The sequence below is a fragment of the Rana temporaria genome, chromosome 12, assembly GCF_905171775.1.
Source record: "Rana temporaria chromosome 12, aRanTem1.1, whole genome shotgun sequence".
Classification (NCBI taxonomy): domain Eukaryota; kingdom Metazoa; phylum Chordata; class Amphibia; order Anura; family Ranidae; genus Rana; species Rana temporaria.
Window position 1 is genome coordinate 21,891,112 of NC_053500.1, and position 24,370 is coordinate 21,915,481.

Below are 24,370 nucleotides of genomic sequence, written 5' to 3' on the forward strand. Positions count from 1 at the left end.
CTCACATTAAAGAGCCTATGACGTAGGCTCTTTACCATGTGATCAGCTGTGTCTAATCACAGCTGATCACAGTGTAAATAGGAAGTGTCGGTTATTGACATTCCTCCGCTGACAGTGCGTGAGTAGAGGAGAACTGATAAGTGGCTTTCCTGACAGGGGGAATCTGTGCTGATAATCAATGCAGTGATTATCAGTGCAGCCCCATCAGTGATGCTTGCCAGTGCCCACCAGTAGTGCTTACCAGTGATGTCCATCAGTGATGCCTGTCAGAGCTTCCTCATCAGTGCTGCCCATCAGTATCACCTATTGGTGCACATCAGTGCTGCCTATCAGTGCTCATAAAGACTGCCTATCAGTGCTGCATATTAGTGCCGCCTCATCAGTGCAGTGAAGGAAGAAAATTACTTACTAAGTTCGATAACAGAAAATGAAGAAAAACTTTTTTCATTTGTTTTTCAGTCTTTAATTTGTTTAGCAAAAAATAAAAAACCCAGTGGTGATTAAATACCACCAAAAGAAAGCTTGATCTGTCTCAAAAAATGGATACAAATGTATCTTGGGTGTAGTGTTGCAGGGCAACGCAATTGTCATTCAAAGTTAGACAGCGCTGAAAGCTCAAAACGGGCCTGGGCAGTAAGGGGGTAAAAAAAAGCGGGAATGGAAGTGTTAATGTTAGGTTGACTCAACGTTAGTTCACTGAATGATTGATTCTGATTGGTTTCTGTGGGTTGCTGCTCATTGCCTTTTGCTTTACAGAATAAACGTCTGCTAGTGTCTAGTCCCTGACTTTGTGCTGATGATTTGTGTCCTAAAGCTTTTCCTTTAATATCTGCAAAACTGTTTGTCTGCCTGTAGTGTTCCTGCAGCATCTGACATGACATACTGTACTCTGGACAATTCACCAAAATAAGGAACAGTTTTCAGAGATGATGAGTACAGATCTGCAGGATGCTGCTACCTTGCTGGCGTGTTGCCCTGCACTCTACAGAATGTTTATTTGAAGATATCATTGACTGGCTTTCAAAGAGCTCAAATAAGGGAGATTTATAACTTGGTGAAATTTTAATCTTGTCTCTTTTTTTTTTATTATTCTTTGGTAAAGCAATCCATAAATGTATGTGTGATCTCCGCCATGAAAGGTGAGTGAGACTATTCTGGGCAATGACATCCAAGCATTAAACGCATTGTAATATTGATGTTGCTGTTCGGTGGAGAGGAATTATAATATTTATTCATTGTGTGTATGTATGTATTCCAATTAAAATGTCTCTGCATCCTGTGCCAAGCCCACCCTGCTAACTGGCTTGAAAGGCAACAGTGCCATCTATAGGGGAAATGTGGAAGGTGTGAGCTTATCAGCCTTACCAGTTTTTAGAGGTGCAGTGCCACTAGGGAGGCTGCATAATACCGACATTGTGACATTTTATATCTCTATATTCATAAAGGCCTGAATGTGAAATTATGGTTATTGTTCCATCTGTTTTTATTCTGTGTTTATTCCAAAATAATGGTTTAGGAGACTTTTCTTAAAGTAATTAGTTCCCTTGTGTCTATTCCTAATCCAATTCAGCATTAACATGAAGCATGACTACTGGAGTCATTCTTAAGTCATGCTTAATTTTTTCCAGAATGACATTATGTATGGGTTAATACAGTTGTGTATCTTAGAAACCAAAATGTGCTGCCTGCTATTCTTTGCTATGCAATTCTCTGCTTCCCAATAAATGGTAGAACATTGCATTCAGGGGCGGACTGACCATTGAGTCACTCGGGCACTGCCCGAGGGCCCCATGCCACTAGGGGGCCCCATCAGGGTTGCCAGGCTCAGTAAAACCAGGGACAGTATGTAAAAATCTGTGTTTTTTTTTACATCTGTCCCTGATATGTCCGAAACCGACATGCTTTTAATGTGAAAATCCTGAGATTTTAGCTGCCCCGCCTCTGCACTGCCTCCTGGCGTGGTGGCCATCTGTAAGCCCAGGGGCCCCATAATATTCTATTGCCCGGGGGCCCCATGAGTTGTCAGTCCGCCCCTGATTGCATTACTGGTTGTAGATTGTAGATTATATCCAACCAGTGTGGATATAAATCAATGTTTTTTGTTTTTTTAAATAATCAAAAAAATTAGATTTTTTTTTATTTAAATCATTTTTTTTTTATTTAAATCTATTTTTTGGATTTCTATAACATTTATTTTAATAAAATGCCTTTGGAGTAAAAATCTATCTAAAGATAGCTTTCTATTTAAGTTACATTAACCACTTCAGCCCCGGAAGAATTTACCACCTTCCTGACCAGAGCACTTTTTGCGATTCGGCACTGCGTCGTTTTAACTGTCAATTGCGCAGTCGTGCGACGTTGCACCCAAGCAAAATTGACATCCTTTTTTTCGCACTAATAGAGCTTTCTTTTGGTGGTATTTGATCACCTCTGCAGTTTAAATTTTTTGCACTATAAACAAAAAAAAGCCACAACTTAGAAAACAAAACAACATTTTTTTACTTTTTGCTATACTAAATATCCCCCAAAAATATATAAAAAAAATGAATTTCTTTCTCAGTTTAGGCCGATATGTATTCTTCTACATATTTTTGCACAAAAGTTAGAGCGTCTACCAAATAGGGGATAGATTTATAGAATTGTTTTTATTAATTGTTTTTTATTAGTAATGGCGGTGATCTGCGATTTTTATCGTGACTGCGACATTATGGGGGACACTTTTGGCACTATTTTGGGACCATTGTCATTTATACAGTGATCAGTTCTATAAAAATGCACTGATTACTGTGTAAATGACACTGGCAGGGAAAGGGTTAAACACTAGGGGGCGATCAAGGGGTTAAGTGTGTCCTTGGGAGTGATTCCAACTGTGGGGGGGATGGGCTACCACTGACATGACAGAGATCACTGCTCCTGATGACAGGGAGCAGTAGATCCTAGTCACGTCACTAGCCAGAACAGGGAAATACCTTGTTTACATAGGCATTTCCTTGTTCTGCAACTCCGTGACAGGATTGCGGGACACCAGCGGGCATCGAGTCCGCGGGTCCCGTGGGCATGGTCACGGAGCAGGGGGTGGGCGCCCCCACTAAGCCATGATTTAAAGGGGCCAAACATGTACGTCCATTTGCGCAGCTGTGCCATTGTGCATGTAGCATGAGGCTGTATATTCTGCAATATTTACATTTTATGAATCCAAGCTCTGCAAGCTGAGCTAACATGCACTTTGATACATTCACACAATTTCACAGTAACCATGAGATAAAGTTCAGGAATATTCCTTTATCCCATTGTTTTGCTAGTCTATGTACACTACAATCTGTATGATTGAATCGGTTCTGATATCGCAAAAAAAAAAAGCACTTGTGGGTTTAACAAATCATGATTTAAGTCACTAGTAAAAAGGCTTGATTTAAATCATAATTTTTAAAGAGCAACTGTCATTTCTGTCATGAGTGGCTCCTCCTCTGACCCGCTGTTGACTCACCAACAGTCCCATTCACTTTAAGACCCATTTCACACTGAAGCAGTGCCAGCATTGGCAGTAAAGCACCACTAGTTTTAGCGGAGCTTTACCGCTGTTATAGTTATACTTTTTGGGCGCTAGCGGCCGTGGAAAGGGTTAATAGCGCCTGTGTTGCAGCGTTGTCGAATCTCTTTGTAGGCACATTCGGCAGCCCTGCCCATTAATTTCAATGGGCAGGGGCGGTATACACCGCTCCCCCACCGCGCTAAAGATGCTGCTTGCATGACTTTTTTTCCCACCCTGCAAGAGCACCGCCCCAGCGTGAAAACACTCAGGCTTTCACACTGGGGTGGCTTGAGAGGCGCTATTTTTAGAGCTAAATTGCCTGAAATGCACCCCAGTGTGAAAAGGGTCTAATGGGACTTCTGGTGATGAGGCATTTACACAACAAGATGAGGAACGTGGCATCAGCAGGTGAGTGGATGCCCACTAACAGGCACTGCTATGATGGATCTGAAATGACAGGTGCTATTTAAATGTAAGGACTCATTCTTGCTGGTAGTTAGAATCTTTTATATTTGCAAACAAAATGAAGGTTTCCTACTTAGAATAATAAGCGGCCAGGTTAGTAAAATGAGGAGGAATGAGGGACCAAATGAGGACCATATAGTTGTATATAAAAGTGCATTTTATATACAACTATATGGATCTGACCAAAATGAGGAGGAATGAGGGACAGAGGGACATTGCTCCAAATCCGGGACAGTCCCTCGAAATCCGCGACAGCTGGGAGCTATGACTATGTAGTGCAAGAACCTAAATGATCTGATACATATTAAATGGATTATTTGCATACCTCCCAACTTTTTGAGATGGAAATGAGGGACACCTACTAGCAGAAGTATGAAAACATAGGAAACGCCCCCTGCCATGCCCCCTTAAAGGAGAATTGAGTGGTTTTTTTTTTTTACTATTTCTTTATATTGGCTTTTCAAATTTACAAATGCAGCAATTTAGGATTTGGATGAAAGGTTTAGCACTGGGAAACACTTTTTGAAGGGTACATAGTGCATTTTATATACATCTATATAGATCAGACCAAAATGAGGGACAAATGAGGAGGAAAGAGGGACAGAGGGACTTTGCTCCAAATTAGGGAAAGCCCTCGAAATCAGGGACAATTGGGAGCTATGCATTAGAGTGGTTGTAAACCTCAGACGTGAAATATGAAGGAAAGCCTGACAAGAATCTCGTCGTGTGTACGAGGCCTAAAAGTCCTGCTTCAAGTATTTCTTATTAGGCCTCGTACACACGACCGAGAATCTCGTCGTAAAAGAAACATTGTTTTCCTCGATGAGGTTCTTGTCAGGCTTGACGAGAATCTTGGCAAGCTTTCCTTGCATACACACTGTCAAGACAAAATCTCATTGTTCTCAAACGCGGTGACGTACAACGGCACTGTAAAGGGGAAGTTTGATTCCACTGGTGCCACCCTTGGGGCTGCTTTTGCTAATCTCATGTTACTGCATGTTAAAGTAAAAGTTTGGTGAGAGACGATTCGCGCTTTTCAGTCTGTTACAGCGTGACGAATGTGCTATCTCCATTACGAACGCTACTTTTACCGAAGGTGCCCTCCCGTCTCATACTTTATTCTGAGCATGCGCGGGTTTCTAAGCATACACACAAACGTGTTTCTCGTCGTAAACCAGCCCGACGAGAAACACGACGAGAAAATTGAGACTCCCGATGAGAAAAAAGAGAGCTCTTTTTTTTTCTCGTCGAGATACACAACGGTTTTCTCGACGAAAAACATACACACGACCGTTTTTCACTGCAAAAATGCTCTGCCGACATTTTTCTTGATGGATTTTGCAGAGGAAAACTGTCGTGTGTACGAGGCCTGACTTTTCCTGGATTCTTTGCCAGCAGGAAATGACTCGTAAATAGAGAGCAGAAGCTAGAGTACTGGAGAAGGAAACAAGTAAGAGACATTTAGAGATTGATTTATTAAGGCAAACAGACAGTTCACTTGGCAGGTGCAGCTGTACTCTGTAAAGGAATTTGCCCCAGAGCTTAGTAAATAAGTTAAAACTTCACTTTGCAAAGAATACCCAATCACATACAAAGAGGGGAAAAAAAACAGCATTGTTGCTTGCACATGATTGGGCGATGGAAGTCAGCAGTGCTTGACCTCATTTACTAAGCTCTGGGGCAAATTCCCTTGCAGAGTGCAACTGCAGTTGCAAAGTAAACGTTCCTTTTGCCTTTAGTAAATAAACCCCACTGAATAGCATAGCACCTCTTCTAATGAACATTGAGGTGGCTTATAGTTTTATCTGTTCCTTTACTACCACCCACCTAGTTTTTGGTCTATCGGTAAATAGGTTTAGGTGAGTTAAAAAAAAAAAATTCCTTTTTTTTTAAAGTTGTCGCTCTATTTTTGTTTATAGCGCAAAAAAATAAAAACCGCAGAGGTGATCAAATACCACCAAAAGAAAGCTCTATTTGTGGGAAAAAAAGGACGCCAATTGTGTTTGGGAGCCACGTTGCACAACCGCGCAATTTCCAGTTAAAGTGACGCAGTGCCGAATCGCAAAAAGGGGCCAGGTCCTTAACCTGCATAATGGTCCGGGGCTGAAGTGGTTAAGTGTCAATTTACTTGGCGTAACATCATATGGGCTAGCTTTGGTATTTTTATAAAGGGCAACGTACCTGTACGTGCCTGTGCCCAGCCGTGCCATTCTGCCGACATATATCCGCGTTAGGCGGTCCATAAGTGGTTAACATGTTATGCTTTAAAATTGCACACACTCGTGGAATGGCGCCAAACTTTGGCACTTAAAAATCTCCAATTTTTTTTTACAGGTTACATGTTTAGGCTGCATTTACACCTGAGCGTTTTCAGCTCGTAAATCACCAGAAGGAACACCCGAAAAATGCCCAACAACCAAAATCTCATTCATTTCAATGGCACCTGTTTACATCTGAGCACTTTGTCACCTGAAGCAAAATGTATACAAAAAAAATACTGCACAGGTCCAAGGACAAGTGAATAGTGCTGAAACTATACAAAACTAAAATAAAATAAAATAAAAATAAAAAATAATAAAAATACTACTGCAGCTTATATGTCAGATAAACATAAATAATAAACAGAAAAAGGTAAAGCTGCGCTGTAACAAGAATCAGCATAAATATCAATTATGCTTATAAGTGATGCACACAAAACACCAGTGTAATAAATGAATTAAGTGAAAAAATTATGTGCAAAAGTTCATGAAAGGATGTATCAGAAAAGTTCAAATGAGTGACAGAACGTTCTCCGAATGGGTGATTAAAGATGTCCAGATGATATTGTGAATCTGTATAGCAGATGACAGAATCCTCCACCACTTATAATCTAACTGCTTACCAGAGCAAGAAGTTAGTCAGGCATATAAACATATGAGCCATTTAAGGCAGTGGTCATCAACCCTGTCCTCAGGGCCCACTAACAGGCCAGGTTTTCTGTATTACCTTGGGGAGATGCAGACTAGAATACTGCAATCACTGAGCAGCAAATGATATCACCTGTGATGTATTTCAGTTATCTTGCAAACCTGGCCTGTTAGTGGGCCCTGAGGACAGGGTTGATGACCACTAATTTAAGGGATCCGGGAAATGCTGTCAGTCTCTCTCCAATCTCACCAATCCTCTACATCAGACCCAACTCTCTCCATAAGTATAACCCAGAGGAAAGAAACACTAATATAGCGTAATACCGTTGAGAAAGGTTTTAATAATAAAAAGTAGTGCACTTACAAGTATGCAGATAAAAAAGTGCGTGTATCGATAATAGCCGGCCGGCTCTACTGTCCGCTCGTCCTTCCGGGTAGACAGCGTGGTACGAATCGTGGTGACGTCAGCACGTCGCTCCTCCCTACGCCGTTTCGTCACAATAATGACTTCTTCCAGGGGCCTGAAGCAAAATGCCTGAAGCTTAAAGAAGTACATGAGCTTGTTTTAAGGCATATTACAGGCGCTGTTCTGCTTTTTACCCTTTTGACCTGTACAAAATCGCAATAAAAACGTGTGACTTTCTGCCTAAAAAAATACGCTTAGGTGTGAATGCAGCCTTATGCCCCGTACACACGATCGGAATTTCTGTTGGGATAAACTCCGAAGGAATTTTTCTGACGGAATTCCGTTCAGGCTGTCTTGCATACACACTGTCACACCAAATTCCGACTGTACAAAACTCGGTGACGTGCAACACTACAACAAGCCGACAAAAATTAAGTTCAATGCTTCCAAGCATGCGTTGACTTGATTCTGAGCATGTGTGTTTTTTTCTCCGTCGGAGTTCCATACAGACGAACGGAATTTCCGGAATTTCATTGCAAATTCATCGAAAAAAAAAGAGAACATGTTCTCTTTCTAAGTCCGTCGGAATTTCCGATGGAAAAACTCTGATGAGGCACACACACTTTTGGAATATCCGATGAAAAAATTCCTTCCGACTTTTTCCATCGGAAATTCCGATCGTGTGTACAAGGCATTAGAATAACAGATGAGGTCTAGTGCTAGAATTATTGCTCTCGCTCTAACGTATCTGGCTCTGATACTAGGCAGTGCCTCACCGGCCACTGACCTCGCTGCACGTCTCTGGCGACTGGCATACATTTAGCTGCAGCTTTTATCAGGGTTATAATGAATCTATGTTTTCAATAACCATGAGCTTTTTGCTTATTCCATGGCTTTCAGTGTGTGCAATAATCCTTATAGCTGAGCACATTGGTAAAACATTTCTATGTAGACTATTACACAGCCTATTCCTCATGAAAGCTCATCATAAACATTGTTGCACTGGCAATATGAGCTGAGCTTTAAAATTACCTATTGCCTATTTTGCATGTGCTGACTTTGCTAAACCTTTATTTTGGTGTCAAGCATAAAAAATGACTGCATTTTGTTTTATTGAGTTTTTTGTCTCATCTTTGCAGGACAGCTTTTTTACATTTTTTTTATTTTTTTTATTATTGTTTCTGTAAAATAAAGTTTGTTACATTTTGGTATGATTTTTTATTTTTTCTGTAATGAAGAATTAATTATTTGTCGCCCAGGAATTATCAATTATCAACAAGTTCTCTATTTTTCTCGTTGTGAGATTCTAGGCAGTTTTCTTGCTGAGAAACCCGAGAGTGTGTTTACTTATGCCGCGTACAGACGAGCATACATGTACGATGAAACCGGTCCGCCGGACCGTTTTCACCGTACATGTATGCCCAGGGATTTCTGTATGGTGGCTGTACTCACCATCATACAGAAATCCGCGCGTAAACAATACGCGGGGCGTGTCCGCGCCGTCGCCGCGACAATGACGTGGCGACGTGGGCGGCCCTGCCAGTTAAATGCTTCCACGCATGCGTCGAAGTCATTCGACGCATGCGAGGGATGGCGGGCGCTCGGACATGTACGGTAGCTCTGTACAGACGACCGAACATGTCCGAGGGGACTGGATTCCAGCGGGCTGTTTTAAAACAAGTCCGGAAATATTTGCCCGCTGGGAAAAGGCCCGGCGGGCAAATGTTTGCTGGAATCCTGCCCGCTCGGGCCTACACACGACCGAACATGTCTGCTGAAACTGGTCCGTGGACCAGTTTCAGCAGACATGTTCGGTCATCTGTACGGGGCCTTCCATGTCGCTGTGGAAACCCACGCATGCTCAAAATGACTTTCGACGCATGCGCGGTAGCTTCCTAGGCATAGGTAGGGTGCAGCAAGATGGCAGCGACGGCATCGAATGTGACGAGCGCATGCTCGTCGTACGCGATGACGTCGCCGCGTTCTTTACTTTCAAGAGAACCGCGGTTCTTTTGAAACAAGAGTCTGTACTACGTTGTTTTCCTGACGAGATTCTTGCCCGTGTGTACATGGCTTGAGAGATAGAGAGGAGAAGAGATACAAAGTATCTTTTAGTTCTTTTAGATCAAAGGGAAGAACTTCGGGCTCTTAATGCGGTCGGTTTAACCCCTTAAAGACTAAATATATAATATATATATATATATATATTAGCAGAGACCCTAGAGAATAAAATGGTGGTCATTGCAATATTTTATGTTACACTGTATTTGCTCAGCAGTCTTTCCAACTCAATTTTTGGGGAAAAAATACACTTCAATTAATAAAAAAAAAGTAAAGTTAGCCCAATATTTTTGAAAGATGATGTTACGCCGTGAGAATCATGAGAGAATTGTGATCTTTATTCCAAGCAAAAAAAATGTGATTCTCATCTTATCCAGAATCGTGCAGCTCTACCTGATATGTGTCTATTGTGCTATGTACTTGTGTTAAAAAGTATTCTGACCACGTTAAGTATAGAAACACATCCATCTCAGTGTGGTCATTTTTTAGGCTGTGTTAAGAGCACAGCCTGCTTGTCCTCCAATGATCAGATTTGTGCTGACACACGTCTTGCACAGCTCTTCCCTTGGAATATCAGTGCTCTGCTGTTTCTCCACCTTCATTTGTCTAAGCCCCTCAGGCAAACTTTAAATATTTTTTTTTTTCATATCTATAAAACATATAAAAACTTATAAAACTATAAAACAAATGTTTTGCCTTTCATTTATATTTTAAACTGAATGAGTTGTTTTACAAGGTAAAGGTTCACATATACTTTACAAACACAGTGACATGTTGCATTGTAAGTTAAAGTGCTTCTTAAAGCGGTTCTCCACCCTAAAGTGGAGTCCCGCTGATCGGAACCCTCCCCCCCTCCGGTGTCACATTTGACACCTTTCAGGGGGGAGGGGGGTGCAGATACCTGTCTAAAGACAGGTATTTGCACCCACTTCCGGCCCAGCATTCACGGGCAAAAGACGGGCATTCCGTCACATCCCGTCTGTCCCCCATTGTGTGCTGGGAACACTCGGCTCCCAGCACACAGCGGGAGCCAATCGGCGGGCGCGGCGCGACTCGCGCATGCGCCGTAGGGAACCGGGCAGTGAAGCCGCAGCGCTTCACTTCCTGGTTCCCTCAGCGTGGATGGCGGGGGGAGCAGCAGAGAGACGAGCGATCGGTCGTCCTCTGCTGCGATCGGCGCTGGACTCCAGGACAGGTAAGTGTCCGAATATTAAAAGGCAGCAGCTGCAGTATTTGTAGCTGCTGGCTTTTAATATTATTTTCCCGTGGCACATCCGCTTTAAGTCAGAAGGCGTTTTTTTGCAGTTTGCTATGGGGGCACCCGAGCCACTGCTCTGTGTGTCTATTCAGACTAGGAGCTGCGACTCGGCCCCACCCCCTCTCTCTCCTCATTGGCTCACTCACCAATGGCACCTAGCTGCTGTCTCAGCCAATGAGGAGGGGAGTCCCAGGCAGCCGAGACTCTTGCGCAACATCGCTGGATCAAGAAGGGGTTTTCATCCTAATGCATAGAATTCATCAAATTAATTAATTAAACCTACTGCCTTTAGAACCACTTTAAGGTCAGAATTGTTACTGTACTGGCCCTGACATTTGGCACTGGAACTAGCACTGCTTTCTTTGTCTGTCAGCCAGTAGACGCTTTTAGTGTGGGGTGGAAGCCTTTGCTCCTGACAGGTTATTCTTGACAATTCTGCAGTTTGCTTAGTCTTTGTGAACCTGGATCCCCCCTTCATGGCCAGGCTATTGTTTGCTATTTAGCATTGATCTACTTTTACTGGCAATTGCTCAGTTATGCAACACCGTATGCAAATTAAAATTAACCACTTCAGCCCTGGAAGAATTTACCCCCTTCCTGACCAGGCCATTTTTTTTGCGATACAACACTGCGCCGCTTTAACCCCTTTTGGTGGTTTTTGATCACCTCTGCGGTTTTTACTTTTTGTGCTATAAACAAAAGAAGAGCGAGAATTTTGAAAAAAAAAACACAATCTTTTTTAGTTTTTGCTATAATAAATATCTAAATAAAAAAAAAACACATTTCTTCATCCGTTTAGGGCAATATGTATTCTTCTTCTGTACATATGTTTGGTTAAAAAAATCACAATAAGTGTATATTGAGTGGTTTGCTCAAAAGATCCAACGTCTTCAAAATAGGGAATAGATGTATAGCATTTTTATTATTATTACTTTTTTTTTACTAGTAATGGTGGTGATCACCGATTTTTATCAGAACTGCGACATTGCAGGGGACAGATCGGACACTTTTGACACTTGTTTTGGGACTATTGATATTTATACAGCCATTAGAGCTAAGAATAGCCACTAATTACTGTATAAATGTCACGGGCAGGGAAGGGGTTAACACTAGGGGACAATCAATGGGTCAAATGTATGTTCCCTACGTGTGTTCTAACTGTGAGTTGATTGGACTGACTGGGGGAGGAGACATATCATTGTTCCTACTAACAGAAACAGACAATCTGTTTTTCCTCCCCTGACACAAATCCCCATTCCTGCTCTCGTGCCCGCAATCGCGGGTGGCCGGCGGGGATCGCCACCACTGGCTATGTGCATCTCAGAGGCCAAGGAACACACCAGACAGATCAGGGATAAAATTGTGGAAAAGTTTAAAGCAGGGTTGAGTTAAAAAAATATATATACATCTCACGGAGCTCTGTTCTATCCATCATCCGAAAATAATAACAGTATGGCACAACTGAAAACCTACCAAGACATGGGCGTCCACCTAAACTGACACACCTAAACTGACAGGCCAGACAAGTAGAGAATTCGAGTGGTTGTAATGCTCCCGCAGTGGTCCAGGCACACGGCACATCAACTGAAACAATGGCACGATTGATGACGTTGGCACATGCTGATACAGGGGATATCTCCTAAACCGTGCAGGTTTAGGAGATATCCACAGTAGCTACAGTTAAGTGTTATTATAGGCTTATCTGTAGGGAAAAGTGGTCTGTAAGGGTTTACAACCACTTTAATCAGAGAAGCAGCCAAGAGGCCCATGGTAACTCTGGAGGAGCTGCAGGGATCCACAGCTCAGGTGGGAGAATCTATCCACAAGACAACTATTAGTCGTGCATTCCACAAATCTGGCCTTTATGGAAGAGTGGCAAGAAGAAAGCCATTGTTGAAAGAAAGCCATAAGAAGTCTTGTTTGCAACTTGCGAGAAGCCATGTGGGAGACACAGCAAACATGTGGAAGAAGGTGATCTGGTCAGATGAGACCAAAAATTTTACTTTTTGGCCTAAAAGCAATATGCTATGTGTGGTGTAAAACTAACACTGCACATCACCCTGAACACACCATCCCCACCGTGAAACATGGGGGTGGCAGCATTATGTTGTGGGGATGCTTTTCTTCAGCAAGGACAGGAAGCTGGTCAGAGTTGATGGGAAGATGGATGGAGCCAAATACTGGGCAATCTTAGAAGAAAACCTGTTAAGCCGTGTACACACGATCGGTTTGTCCGATGAAAAAAAGACAGATGGACTGTTTTCATCGGACAAACCGATCGTGTGTGGGCCCCATCGGTGTAAAAAAATAAACTGTTTTAAATTTTTCCTATGGATAAAAAAAAGATAGGAAATTCCGATCGTCTGTGTGGAACTCCATCGGATAAAAATCCACGCATGCTCAGAATCAAGTCGACGCATGCGCGGAAGCATTGAACTTAATTTTTTTCAGCTCGTCGTAGTGTTTTACGTCACCACCTTTTGCCACGGTCGGAATTTAGTCTGATAATGTGTATGCAAGACTGATGAAAGTCAGCTTCATCTGATATCCGACAAAACAATCCATTTGATTCCATCAGAAATCCGATCACGTGTACACGGCTTTTTAGAGTCTACAAAAGACTTGAGACAGGAGATTCCCTTCCAGTAGGACAACAACCCCAAACATACAGCCAGATCTACAATGGAATGGTTTAGATAAAAGCATATTCATGTGTTAGAATGGCCCAGTCAAAGTCCAGACCTAAATCAAATTGAGAATCTGTGGCAAGACTTGAAAATTGTTTTTTGTCACAAATGCTCTCCATCCAGTCTCACAGAGCTTGAGCTATTTTGCAAAGAAGAATGGACAAAAGTGTCACTCTCTAGATGTGCAAAGCTGGTAGAGACATCCCCAAAAAGACTTGCAGCTGTAATTGCAGCCAAAGGTAGTTCTACAAAGTATTGACTCAGGAGGGCTGAATACAAATGCATGCCACACTTTTCACATATTTATTTGTAAAAAAAAAATTGAAAATCATTTATCATTTTTCTTCCACTTCACAATTATGTGCCACTTTGTGTTAATGGGTCTATCTATCACATAAAATCCCAATAAGGATAGATTTATGTATTAAATGTGGAAAATGTCAAGGGGTATGAATACTTTTTCAAGGCACTGTATATCTGAAAATGTATACGTACTGACGACCTACCTAATTTTTGGAGGCTCTAAAATCATAGGACCGTTCAAATACCCTCCCAAATTGCAATTTTTTAAGTAGACCATGCACAGTATTTCATAGGCATGGCGAGTTGTTTGAAGTTGTAATTTTTTGTCATGTTTTTTTTTAAAATTAAGAAACAAAATATATATATATATATATATATATATATTTTTTTAACAACTCTTTTAACATATTGTCGCAAGTGCAGTACAGCCTCATCATATGACTGGCGTGGCACTGGTCAGGGATACTGACTGGTGACAGTATGTAAAAAAATTTAAATAGATTATTATTCAATTGTGTAGACATTTTTTTACTTTTTTTTTTTTTAACTATTTTCTTTTTTTACATCTTGTCACCATAGTGACACTGTGCTACTCTGAGGTGGGGGTGATCAGGGTTTTTTTTTTTTTACACTATTATTTCTTATAACATTGATGATCACTGTTATAAGAAATAGTTTTAGCTGTCATAAATGGCTTTCATTCATAACAGATTGATTAGTATTGTGATCTGTGATTGGCTAAAGCTAATCACATGGTACAGGGCACTGTGATTGGCCCTGATACATGTATTAGCTGTGGGCCAATCACAGCATCACAATAGTAAGCAAAACAATCATGAATGTTTTGTGAACATTCTAATCATGTGACCATTATGACCAGCCATAACGAATACCCCGACTACTCACAGTGGCCAGGCACTGATCACAGAATCACGCCGCTGCATGGCCTGAGGGGCGCGCCAGTGCACATGATCTGTACGATGTATCAGTACGTCAAAGTGCCTGCAGCTGCTGCCTGCTTGCAGTAAATCTACTGTAAATGTGTTGGCGAGCGGATAAGGTATGCTCTAAATAAGGCATCTATATAAGAAGTACCTAAATATACAATACATATTTTTTTCTCTTTTCGACACTTGATGAATATTAAGGAAACTGTTATTTTTGTACCCAGTCAGGTGTTGAACACAAGACTGTTTGATGAGAATGTTCCTGATGCTCACAGACAGAGTACTCTGTCTAGTGTTCTACTGCTTTTCTAACATCGGCAGCTGAATCAAGTAACAGGTAAAATATTCTGTATATCACATTTGCCTTCTTTTTATTCAGGTCATGTCTTCACAAATCCGTGCAGTTTCTGGTCATAAAGCAGCTTGTTCTTCTGCCTTCAAAATCAGTGTTTAGCAAATCGATTATGTTGTATTTCTCTAACTTTCATTTAGGAACAAAAATGAAATGATTTCCTTTCATTTTATCCATCCAGCGTCTCTTTCCTACCTTTCTGGTCCCTGGTGTCTCTTGCCTGAGCGTCGACCTAAGGGATTTTTCCATAGGTAAGTGCTGACCGTTTTCCTGCTGAATTTAGAAGTTAGCAAGGGCCAGACAATAAACCAAACAAATTCTTCAAGACTTTCCATTTCTCTATATTTTGTTGTACCACAATTTTTTTTTAGGGTTTTGCAACTGTTGTACACATTTTCTATTCTGCAGCATGCAGTTGTGTGGCCACATTTGTAGTTCTTTTGCATTATATATACTACAGCTATCTGTGACAGTTGACAGATGTAGAACATCAAGGAATTGTGATCTCAAACAGTCACACAGAATAGCGTGCAATGCATTTGAAATTAAAATCTACCTGATGATAGGTGTGCTTTAAAGGGGTTTACGTTTTTTCACCTTAATGCATCCTATGGTGAAAAAACATCTGACAATTCCGCCCCAACCCCCCGTTTTACTTACCTAAACCCTGGAAAGTCCTGCGTCGCGAACACGCTCTTCCTTTGCCAGTTCTTCTCGGCTCTTCATTGGATAAATTGATAGCAGCACAGCCATTGGCTCCAAGGAGCCGAGACAGCCGCCGAGGGACCCCAGAAGAGGATATTCGGGGCCAAACTGCGCAAAACGAACTGCACAGTGGAGGTAAGTATGATATGTTTGTTATTATTTTAAAAAAAATTTAACCAAACCTATACAACCACTTTAAAGCTAAACTCCAGGCTAAGGTCTAAAAACACAGAGAACATTTTATATAAATGAGATGTCAATGGTTTTATTTTATTTATGTCCACCCAGTTCTAAGAGCTATGCAGCCCTGCTACAGTTAAAGAAACTTATATTTTCTGTTGCAGGTCAGTAAAGCCTAGTAAACATGGATTAAATGTCAGCCGGCATCGGCCGGGTCAATAGAAACGGCATTCGGCCCATGTGTATGGAAGCCGGTCTGAAAGAAGCCGGATGGCCAATGACTGAGAGCACCGACCAAAATGTTTTGTCGGAACACAATACCTCAGCAAGGGAGATCGCTGTACTAACATCGCATTGTTAGTACAGCAGCTCCAACCTGAGCTGACAGGTTTTTTTTCCTTCAACACGCAGGGTTGAAGAGAAAAAAAAACTAGTGTGTACCAGGCTTAACCTGGGGGTTAGGACTTTAATAGTCCATTCCCCACACCCACATTGGTTACGTGACAGTAAAAGTATAAATATCAGACTGATGAGCTCATCTCCTGTCACTCTTCTGTTTCTTTCTAATAGCATGCTCGTTATAGTTCAGCACAACACATTGGCTTCCTGTGCCGCTTCTCCCACCCCCAGTATTAAGTCTTCTGTACAGAGATTGCAGGAGGCCTATACCAAGTCAGATTTGGGTACTTACACTGCTTGCCGTAAAAAATACATTTAATGTTGTAATAATGAATACATTAATTTGTGTCATTTGATATCTTCCTGGAGTTTAGTGTTAATTAGTTAATTAGAAATTAAACATAGGTTGCCACCAAGTGCATTCTTATTAGAAGCCTGGCAAGGTTTGAAAAGTGAGCGTCATGTTAAAAAAAAAATATTTGTTGAGCAAAAATGTTTTTTTTTTAAAGTTCAAATGGGGTCCCCCCCACCCCCCCTTCATGCCCAATCCCCTATCTACACTACAAGTCTGTATAAGGACAAGTGATGACAGGTATGGCTGTTAATCAGCATTGCCAGCACACAACACTGGAGCCGGAGAGCAGAAAGCAGCATTTTTACAGAAAGCAAAGTGTCTATTAAAGCATTTCCAGGTAAAAAGCAGTTATGAATCATAACATGTACAAAACTAATAAAAAAGATAAAAAAAAAAAACTTGAACCTTCAATTTGGCTTTAAATTTCATATTAATAATGAAAAATAAACCTTTTTGTATAAACTTTCCATTTACCAGATCTCTGTCAGTGGACTTGCAGTCACATAAGCGTAGAGGTAAACAAGTCCTTATGAGTACGAGAGACAGAAGTATGTGATTAAAGCTGCTCCTTTCTGCTCGGTGGGCTGTATGTTCCTGGCTTTGCTCTACATATTTTCACAGCACTCCAATTCTGCAAAAATATTTATTGTAGTTCCTTAAATATTTATATCTAATATACATTTAATACATTTATTTCAAGGTACATCGTTGGTTTAAAAAACATAAAGCAAAAATCCGGAAGGTGTTTTCAACATTTTGGAAAACTGCCATTGATATAGACAAGCAAGCACTAGTTTTAGTAATAACTATGCTAAAAAAAATAATAAATCAGACTGGAATTCATGATGGCTAACATTTTACTTTTCAGGGTCCAAACATTTAAAGAATAATTTTAGGTTTGATATATTTTTACATAGTTACATGCCAAACCTAGCCAATACCCCTGGAACTTGGAAATCACTGAATAGTTATCTACTTCAGTGATCTCTACCAGTTTTTGGGTCCCATGCCGAGGGGCTAGCCTGATGCATTGTTACATCTCCACCTTGTCCAATCAGAAAACACTTTGTTTTCATTCAGAAAATAGCACCCGTGCTGAACAACCGACCGCCTGTATTCAGAATTTGTTAGACTGGTCACTTAGCACAGGACACGTAAGCAAGTGGAGAAAACTTAAAGCGGGGGTTCACCCTGTTAAAAAAAAAAAAAATGTTTTTTTTTATTAGACCATTACATTCGGCATCGTAGCGCGAGCTACGGTATGCCGGTCTTACATTTTTTATCCCCGTACTCACTGTGCTATGGCTCATTGAAGATTCCGGGGAATGGGCGTTCCTATGGTGAGAGAAGGTGTTTGACGGCCGGCCCTGGCACGTCACGCTTCTCCGGAAATAGCCGAAATAGGCTTGGCTATTCACGGCGCCTGCGCATAGCCTGTGCGCACGCGCCGTGAAGAGCCGAGACCTACTCCGGCTGTCTTCGGGGAGCGTGACGTGCCAGAGCCGGCCGTCAATCATCCTCCCTCTCCATAGGCACGCCCATTCCCCGCGGGAGTCGGATTCTACAATGAGCGATAGCACAGTGAGTACGGGGATTAAAAATTTAAGACCGGCATATCGTATCTCGCGCTACGATGCCGAATTTAATGGTCTACTGATGTGAAGGAGGGTGAACCACCGCTTTAAGTAACGGCGCCTATTTCAGTGTTTTCCAGCTATCAGAAACATTGGCCCGGTATGACATATATATATATATATATATATATATATATATATATATATATATATATTTGTAAAAGGAAGGAAAAATTTGCTCTAGGTGAATAAAGGAAAATAAATTAATATAAACTAGTGAAAGGTTCTGCTGCTAAACACAAAAGCTAAATACAAAGCAAAAAACAAATGTGGATAAAAAATGTGTAGCGCTAAAATAAAAGTCATGCCGTCACGTTTTTTTGCACTGCGCATGCGCGAAACGGCAACCCGTGTACTGATACGAACGGAGCTTCTTTTTTATACATCCTTGCAAGGAAATTGTCTGCAACTCTTTATAGAGAGTTTTTTTGCTGCAATTGTGCATTTTACAATACATTTTTATAACGTCTGCACTATTGGAAGCCTTTTCTCTTTTTTCCTATACCATTTGGCTTCACTAAATTTTCAAAATCTGGATCACCATTGCTTCTCTTGTGCTGGAACACCTGTCACTGGAGCACCAGAGGGATTGCACTGACCATCGCTACAGAGGGGATATATAATGGATCATTCCTGGAGGTCTCCACAGGACACCATTCGCAATCATCTGTATCTCTGCAGAGCTTGTATTGACCCCCCTGAGAAGGGCGGTCACAGGCTAGCTGGTAAGCCTCCCCTTACATTCATTGGTGGTGGGTCTTCACATATTTTGGAATAACACAGGATTACATCTTCCTCGTGGGAATATTTCCCATATGAACTTCATTCACCTTTTATTGGACACTATTTTTGTTATAATTATTTTTGAATCATTTTGGCAACATGTGACATTTTTCAGTGCTACACATTTTTTATCCACATATATATATATATATATATATATATATATATATATATATATATATATATATATATATATATATATATATATATATATATATATATATATATTACATTGGTCCAACTGAACCAGTGTAACTATAGGTACTTCTAATTTTCCAACAACCAGGTCAATTAAACAAATTGGTTGTTAAATGAGGAGCCACAAGTAATCAATATTTTAAGCATTCTTAACTACTGTACTGTACTGTATTGCAGAAAAAAGGTCTTAACAAAAAACTCCAGCTCAATAATATTGTTTTAATTTGCATAAGTACAGAACACAAACAAAAATTCTGTACTGTATTGTACTATACAATGATGAATAGCGCGTTGTTTGGGTGGGGAGCGCTGGTTGTAAGTCCGAGTGGTCGTTAAACAGGTTAGTCATTAAACGAAGAAGCATCTGTATGTAAAAATATACCATGCCTGGAATTATTCTTCAGGCTGCTGGAACCAGACTAGCAGTCCGGAAGAGACTGCAAGAGCGGAAGATTGGGTACTGCTTTTCCAAGTGCCCTAGACCCATATGATCATTTAACCCTGCCAGTGCGGTCACAACTCCATTGCAAGAAAGAATTTTTTATCTTTCTTGGAGTTCAGCTTTAACCTTATTATAAAGACACCAACTACTGCAGAGACATCTCACCATTGTAGTCTCCAAAAAAATAAGAAGCTGACAGGTAATTACATTTACAAGGAGGACAGGGGAAATAACGATTCTTTCAGCTTGTAGTCTTTTAAACATAAGAGCACATCATGGTTTGTGTTATACACATTGCTCAATTCGTCAACTGCCAAGTAGCGATTGAGAGGGCCAGAGAGGCATTCATGTGCTTCTACACTATTGGCATAACGAGAGGACAACACGGCTTTCTCAATTCTTCTTGCTAGGAACACACACTGGTTACTTTTTTTGGAACAGTGGTAGATATGCAAATCACAATACTTGCCTCTATGACACATCAGAAATGAACCATAAAGCAGAGCCAAGGTCGAAAACACAACAATGTTTTCAGCAATACCTGCCCGCTGCTAGAATTATGCCATAAAGCAACCCTTTTCTTTGCCAATGTTTACAGAATCCGCTGCCAAATATGAACTTCTCAGAATATAAACAACTTATAATTGCATAATCACTGAACAAAAACTCCAGCTCAAGTTTTTCCCTAGAGACTTAGTTAGTCCTCAGTTGAACACCACCATCTTGCTTCTCGCATAGCATAGAGAATACAAAGCCAGACTGTCAACTACAGCCCACATATCTAAGACACTTTTGCACTTTCTGTGACACTTGAGTGTCACTGCTGCCTGCATACTTTACCATACATCAGTGGTCAATATGAGTGGTTTGAGATGAGTGCTTGGCAGTTGACTTTTGACAAAAATTCTAATTTGCATATTAGTAACAGTGCTTTTTCATCAGATCCAGTTGCATGTTTTCGGAATGAAAAATTATATTTTAAACAGCTGGTGGAGCAGAAAGTACCACTATGTTTACATTAATGGTAGAGTTCACTTTTATTAGGCCTTTTTTTAGATTGTTACTCTGTGTTTGGGAGATTTGGGAATACTTACTGTTTGATTATAGGTTCAATTTAAAAAGAAATCCTTTTTTTTTTAAGATTAAATTGAATCAGTTAATTCATTATGGCAGTTGTCCCAAGGTGCTTCTCTTGCCAGTCACAAAAGCCCAAATAAAAGGAAGAAAATAAATGTTTCTTTTGTAAAATGGTAAAAAAATCAGTGGGTATTTCATTCACATCTGTGTGATAACAGCAGTCACAGAAACAATGGTTACTGGCAGAGATGTGCACAGAGGAAAAATCATGCATATTATGTTATCATTTTTAGCATTTCTCTGATCTTAACCATCTGATATTTCTAAGCTGCCTTGATAAAATAAAGCAGTTTTTTTAGCAAGTGAAATTAATCAGATTGGGGTGCTGCTGCTTTATTTTAAGCCAAAATAAATGTTAACAAATTATTTACACATTCAAAATATATGATGCCAGAATACAGTATCGCTGCTGCTGTTTGTGAAAATCATACCGTTCCGTAAAACACTACATACAGTTTAAAAACATCTCCCAAGCAGGTGATTGCAAGGATTGGTGTTTCTACTATGTCATATTCGAAGTGGCAAAAAGAGAGAACCATCTTTCTACTGAAAGGTATTCAAAAATGTTTTTATATATATATATATATATATATATATATATATATATATATATATATATATATATATATATATATAATGTCCCCCATGGCATTGCTCAGCACTCTGACCCTTTTTTACTATAGCCTGCATATTATTCCTAAAAATCGGCAGTATATGGTATCAAAATTTACCTCCTATAGACTTCATTGGGGTTTTGCAGATTTTAAGTAAGATTTGACCAACCTCTAATGAATCACACCTGTGGAGATCCACTAATCTCTAGTCCCCAGCTGACATAGGAACAAAATTGGGGGCTAAGGCAGCCACCTAGTTTGCTAAAATTGGTAATAAATGTGAAACTATAAAAAACAAACAAAAACCTTTTCCCCTGAAAAGCAATGTTTTAATCTTCTAGTATGCATCGCAAAGTAGCACATTATGTTAAACTTACCTTAAAACAAAGCCCTCCAGCTGCCCACTGTCACTGCTGACAGGGCTTCCTTCTTCATTTGGTCTTCCTTCCAGGTTTGCGAGCCTTGGAATGGACGAGCTGCGATGATGTCACTCACGTTTATGCTCGCGCAAGTCACTGTTAATGGCACAGGGCTCTGGAGGAACAGCACGGGTATTCCATGCCTGTCAGAGCGCTTGTGCTGGCTACATAAGTAAATATCTCCTAAACGATGCAGATTTAGGAGATATTTACAGTACCGACAGGTAAGCCTTTTGATAGGCTTACCTGTAGGTATATTATCAATATACAGCCTTTTTACCACTTTAAAGACACCTCTACATCACATTGGTTAGATCATGGCTTCTACACATATATTTAGCTGTAAAATTGTTCCTGATTGTATAACTTATCCTAGCTACACTATCAAAATAGAGAAGAACCAACCATTGTAGGTTTGTAAAATGTAAAACATGCCCCAAATCTCATTAAACATGTAAAAAAGTAAACTATTTAAAAATTCCTCAGACTAGGATTGTCATCTCAAAATTATTTTTCAGAAGCAGCTTTATTTTCTACGCTCAGATGAGGTATGGAATGGGGAGTCCATGAGTACTTACCTGATCCATACAGGGATCAAAACTCTTAACTCAAGCTTGTCATTAATGTACGGAACAAACTCAATGAAAGCTTGCTCTGTCTTTGTCCATAAATCAACTTGTAACTCAGAAGAAACCCATTAGCCGAGCATCAGCTTATAAACAGACTGCACACTTTGAAAAGCACCAGGAAGATTTGGAATCACTGTCTGAAGCCTTTCTTTTCACAAAGAAGCCATTATACAGCACAGTGAAACCTTAACTCATGCTTAAATGGTTTAAGTCACATAAACATACCTGTACCAAGGCAGAGTGGATAGTAATGACCAATGAGGTATGCCCTACTGTGTCTTTGTCTGAATTACAAGGACACAAAGCAGATACTGAAGGCTTTTAATGGCCTCTTAATATGGCCCAGTGGCATCACACTTCTTTCAAATTAGCACTTAACCTTGACAATTCATATGTGATACGTAAAATAGTAGAACTGTCTGCACTGTTAATTAAACTCATAGCTGGGTACATCCTTGCACACCTGCTTCTGACAAGGGGATTGAGCTATAACTGAATTATCTTTTGCAAATTCATCTTCATTCAGAACAGATTTACTATAATATAAGCCTGTGATAAGTATTGTGACAGTATTTATCAGATAAATGACAGTTACATTATATTGGTACAGAATTACTGTTAACAAAATACTATGGATAGAGAAAAAAAGAAGGAATAATTTAAGTATATTACGTTAAGCTGTATTGTTCTCTGTATATCTATTTCATTTGGGAATATATAAAATATTACTTCACATTAAAATTTAAAATGCTTGGTGGAGCTAGGAATTCATTGAATTTGTTTTAATAAAATAACCGTCAAGTGTTTTGACCTGTTTATTAAAGACCAATTCCACCAACATCTAAAAATTCTGGGCTGTTTGAGCATTGATCATTTGCACTGTTGAATACAGAGTGTATATATATATATATATATATATATATATATATATATATATATATATATATATATATATATATATATATATATACACTGTATATGTATTTATTTTGTTGCATAAACAAAATGTTACTATCTTTTCAATCATGTAAGTATTTAGTTTTCATTTTTATATATATTTATTCAGTACTTACAGCAAGGAAAAGCTTTTCCACAGGTTCCTTTTGCAACTATGGTAAAAAACACTCAACTGAATGATTTGGAGGAGAGACACACCCCCTCCCCTAGAAACAGTTGGATATTTGTTCCACGTTAGTGTCTGATCAAACATTGAAACGAGTGGGTCAGTTTTACAGCCAGGCAACTAATATTTACAGAAGGGGGGTCGCCAGCTTTTGTCTGTACCTCATGTCAGGTTTATCTTAGAGAAACGCTGTTACCTTGCCCATTCAGTGTAAAATGACAAAGCCTTTGTAATATTAGTTCTTTCCTGCAGCTTCTGTCTCGGCAGCAACCAGAAACAATAATTGGTGCTATGGTGTGGGTATGGTGAAGTATGTAAACTTCTCCCATGTGAGGGTGTTTTGGTCTAGTGACCATTTGATTGGCCTGACCACTGTTACATGAAGGCAGTCTTATGTGCGGGAGAAAACAAAGATTAATACCCTAATCTCCAACTTTTTAGACTTGTACCTGATAGTATTAGGAAAACATGTTTGGAAAATGTTTGCATGATAACCAAGTACTGTATATTAATCGATAATATAGGAAATGTGTATTAGGAAGATATTCAAATGTAAGTGATGTAGAAGTGATGTAGTTTTAGTTCTAAAGAAGATTTACAATTTTAGGATATATGTTTAAACGCTACAAAAGTCCCCTTTTTGTATAAATGAGAGATATACGGTAATACCTTAATGCCGCGTACAGACGGTCGTTTTATGCGATGTAAAAAAACGACGTTTTCTGTGAAGTAAAAAACGACGTTTTTGAAACTTCAATTTTCAAAAACGATGTTGCCTACACACCATCGTTTTTTCACAATGCTCTATCAAAGCGAGGTTACGTTCACCACGTTT

General features: G+C 40.0%; 1 long non-coding RNA gene across 2 annotated transcripts in view; it reads left to right on the forward strand.

Moving 5' to 3' along the window:
* Positions 1-729: 729 nt before the first annotated feature.
* Positions 730-24,370, forward strand: part of LOC120919217 — a 200,794-nt gene continuing 177,153 nt past the window's right edge. Inside the window, exons 1-3 of one of the 2 annotated variants that reach the window (XR_005744536.1) lie at positions 730-1,139; positions 14,794-14,902; positions 15,099-15,168. This is a non-coding gene — a long non-coding RNA (uncharacterized LOC120919217). The remainder of the gene's footprint in view (positions 1,140-14,793; positions 14,903-15,098; positions 15,169-24,370) is intronic. The other variant, XR_005744534.1, reaches the window with a different exon arrangement.